Here is a 4616-nt window from a genome sequence, read left to right on the forward strand (position 1 = left end):
ATCCAGAAAGTTCAGGACACAAAGAAAAGACCAAACCTAAGAGTATTAGGAATAGGAAAGAAGATTCCCAATACAAAATGCCAGGAAACATCTTCAACAAAATCATAGAAGAAAACTTCCCTAACCTAAAGAAAGAGACAATCATAAACGTACAAGAAGTCGGGGACTCAGCAGAACTTAGGAAATTAGTCTGAACAGGTTAGAGGGTGCGCCAGAGAACCGGACAGCTTCTGGGACGGGCAGAAGCACAGAGCCGCTGAGGCAGCAGCCTGGGCGGGCCGCAGACAACCGGCCACCATCCGGACCAGAGGACAGGTGTCCGCCTGGCTTGGGAGGCGACCTCAGCCTCAGCAGCAGCGGTCGCCATCTGAGTTCCGGGACTCCGCGGGACCTAGGAAATTAGTCTGAACAGGTTAGAGGGTGCACCAGAGAACCGGACAGCTTCTGGGACGGGCAGAAGCCCAGAGCCGCTGAGGCAGCAGCCTGGGCGGGCCGCAGATAACCGGCCACCATCCGGACCAGAGGACAGGTGTCTGCCTGGCTTGGGAGGCGACCTCAGCCTCAGCAGCAGTGGTCGCCATCTGGGTTCCGGGACTCCGCGGGACCTAGGAAATTAGTCTGAACAGGTTAGAGGGTGCACCAGAGAACCGGACAGCTTCTGGGACGGGCGGAAGCACAGAGCCGCTGAGGCAGCAGCCTGGGCGGGCCACAGATAACCGGCCACCATCCGGACCAGAGGACAGGTGTCCGCCTGGCTCGGGAGACGGCCTCGGCCTCAGGAGCAGCGGTCACCATCTTGGTTCCAGGACTCCCTGGAACTTAGGATTTTAGTCTGCACAGGTGAGAGTCTGCACCACAGAAGCTGACAGCTTCTGGGAACTGCCAAAGCAACACAGCTTCTGAGAGAGGCCCTGTTTTGGGCCTTCTTCTTTGACCAGGAGGAGGTCCAAAAACAAGATATCTGCGCACCTTCCCTGTAAGAGAGCTTGCCAGCAGAGAGTGCTCTGAGCACTGAAACTCAGAGGAGAGAATCTGTCTCCCAGGTCTGCTGAGAGACGGTAACAGAATCACCAGAAGAACAATCTCTAAACAGAGTCAACTATAACTACTAACTCCAGAGATTACCAGATGGCGAAAGGTAAACGTAGGAATCCTACTAACAGGAACCAAGACCACTCACCATCATCAGAACCCAGTACTCCCACTTCGCCCAGTCCAGGGCACCCCAACACACCCGAAAACCTAGACCTAGATTTAAAAGCATATCTCATGATGATGGTAGAGGACATCAAGAAGGACTTTAATAAACCACTTAAAGAAATACAGGAGAACACTGCTAAAGAGTTACAAGTCCTTAAAGAAAAACAGGAAAACACAATCAAACAGGTAGAAGTCCTTACAGAAAAAGAGGAAAAAACATACAAACAGGTGATGGAAATGAACAAAACCATACTAGACCTAAAAAGGGAAGTAGAAACAATAAAGAAAACTCAAAGTGAGGCAACACTGGAGATAGAAACCCTAGGAAAGATATCTGGAACCATAGATTTGAGCATCAGCAACAGAATACAAGAGATGGAAGAGAGAATCTCAGGTGCAGAAGATTCCATAGAGAACATCGGCACAACAATCAAAGAAAATGGAAAATGCAAAAAGATCCTAACTCAAAATATCCAGGAAATCCAGGACACAATGAGAAGACCAAACCTACGGATAATAGGAGTGGATGAGAATGAAGATTTTCAACTCAAAGGACCAGCAAACATCTTCAACAAAATTATTGAAGAAAACTTCCCAAATATAAAGAAAGAGATACCTATGAACATAAAGAAGCCTACAGAACTCCAAATAGACTGGACCAGAAAAGAAATTCCTCCCGACACATAATAATCAGAACAACAAATGCACTAAATAAAGATAGAATACTAAAAGCGGTAAGGGAAAAAGGTCAAGTAACATACAAAGGCAAGCCTATCAGAATTACACCAGATTTTTCACCAGAGACTATGAAAGCCAGAAGAGCCTGGACAGATGTTATACAGACACTAAAAGAACACAAATTCCAGCCCAGGCTACTATACCCAGCCAAACTCTCAATTACCATAGATGGAGAAACCAAAGTATTCCACGACAAAACCAAATTCTCACATTATCTCTCCACGAATCCAGCCCTTCAAAGGGTAATAACAGAAAAAAACCAATACAAGAACGGGAACAATGCCCCAGAAAAAACAAGAAGGTAATCCCTCAACAAACCTAAAAGAAGACAGCCACAAGAACAGAATGCCAACTTTAACAACAAAAATAACAGGAAGCAACAATTACTTTTCCTTAATATCTCTTAACATCAATGGTCTCAACTCCCCAATAAAAAGACATAGACTAACAAACTGGCTACACAAACAAGACCCAACATTTTGCTGTTTACAGGAGACACATCTCAGAGAAAAAGATAGACACTACCTCAGAATAAAAGGCTGGAAAACAATTTTCCAAGCAAATGGTATGAAGAAACAAGCTGGAGTAGCCATCCTAATATCTGATAAGATTGACTTCCAACCCAAAGTCATCAAAAAAGACAAGGAGGGGCACTTTGTTCTCATCAAAGGTAAAATCCTCCAAGAGGAACTCTCAATTCTGAATATCTATGCGCCAAATACAAGGGCAGCCACATTCATTAAAGAAACTTTAGTAAAGCTCAAAGCACACATTGCACCTCACACAATCATAGTGGGAGACTTCAACACACCACTTTCACCAATGGACAGATCATGGAAACAGAAACTAAACAGGGACACACTGAAACTAACAGAAGTGATGAAACAAATGGATCTGACAGATATCTACAGAACATTTTATCCTAAAACAAAAGGATATACCTTCTTCTCAGCACCTCATGGTACCTTCTCCAAAATTGACCACATAATAGGTCACAAAACAGGCCTCAACAGATTCAAAAATATTGAAATTGTCCCATGTATCCTATCAGATCACCATGCACTAAGGCTGATCTTCAATAACAAAAAAAATAACAGAAAGCCAACACTCACGTGGAAACTGAACAACACTCTTCTCAATGATACCTTGGTCAAGGAAGGAATAAAGAAAGAAATTAAAGACTTTTTAGAGTTTAATGAAAATGAAGCCACAACGTACCCAAACCTTTGGGACACAATGAAAGCATTTCTAAGAGGGAAACTCATAGCTCTGAGTGCCTCCATAAAGAAACGGGAGAGAGCACATACTAGCAGCTTGACAACACATCTAAAAGCTCTAGAAAAAAAGGAAGCAAATTCACCCAAGAGGAGTAGACGGCAGGAAATAATCAAACTCAGGGGTGAAATCAACCAAGGGGAAACAAGAAGAACTATTCAAAGAATTAACCAAACGAGGAGTTGGTTCTTTGAGAAAATCAACAAGATAGATAAACCCTTAGCTAGACTCACTAGAGGGCACAGAGACAAAATCCTAATTAACAAAATCAGAACTGAAAAGGGAGACATAACAACAGATCCTGAAGAAATCCAAAACACCATCAGATCCTTCTACAAAAGGCTATACTCAACAAAACTGGAAAACCTGGACGAAATGGACAAATTTCTGGACAGATACCAGGTACCAAAGTTGAATCAGGATCAAGTTGACCTTCTAAACAGTCCCATATCCCCTAAAGAAATAGAAGCAGTTATAAATAGTCTCCCAGCCAAAAAAAGCCCAGGACCAGACGGGTTTAGTGCAGAGTTCTATCAGACCTTCAAAGAAGATCTAATTCCAGTTCTGCACAAACTTTTTCACAAGATAGAAGTAGAAAGTACTCTACCCAACTCATTTTATGAAGCCACTATTACTCTGATACCTAAACCACAGAAAGATCCAACAAAGATAGAGAACTTCAGACCAATTTCTCTTATGAATATCGATGCAAAAATCCTCAATAAAATTCTCGCTAACCGAATCCAAGATCACATTAAAGCAATCATCCATCCTGACCAAGTAGGTTTTATTCCAGGAATGCAGGGATGGTTTAATATACGAAAATCCATCAATGTAATCCACTATATAAACAAACTCAAAGACAAAAACCACATGATCATCTCGTTGGATGCAGAAAAAGCATTTGACAAGATCCAACACCCATTCATGATAAAAGTTCTGGAAAGATCAGGAATTCAAGGCCCATACCTAAACATGATAAAAGCAATCTACAGCAAACCAGTAGCCAACATCAAAGTAAATGGAGAGAAGCTGGAAGCAATCCCACTAAAATCAGGGACTAGACAAGGCTGCCCACTTTCTCCCTACCTTTTCAACATAGTACTTGAAGTATTAGCCAGAGCAATTCGACAACAAAAGGAGATCAAGGGGATACAAATTGGAAAGGAGGAAGTCAAAATATCACTTTTTGCAGATGATATGATAGTATATATAAGTGACCCTAAAAATTCCACCAGAGAACTCCTAAACCTGATAAACAGCTTCGGTGAAGTAGCTGGATATAAAATTAACTCAAACAAGTCAATGGCCTTTCTCTACACAAAGAATAAACAGGCTGAGAAAGAAATTAGGGAAACAACACCCTTCTCAATAGTCACAAATAATATAAAATATCTCGGCGT

This window comes from Mus musculus, chromosome 4, assembly GCF_000001635.26.
Source record: "Mus musculus strain C57BL/6J chromosome 4, GRCm38.p6 C57BL/6J".
Taxonomy (NCBI): Eukaryota; Metazoa; Chordata; class Mammalia; order Rodentia; family Muridae; genus Mus; species Mus musculus.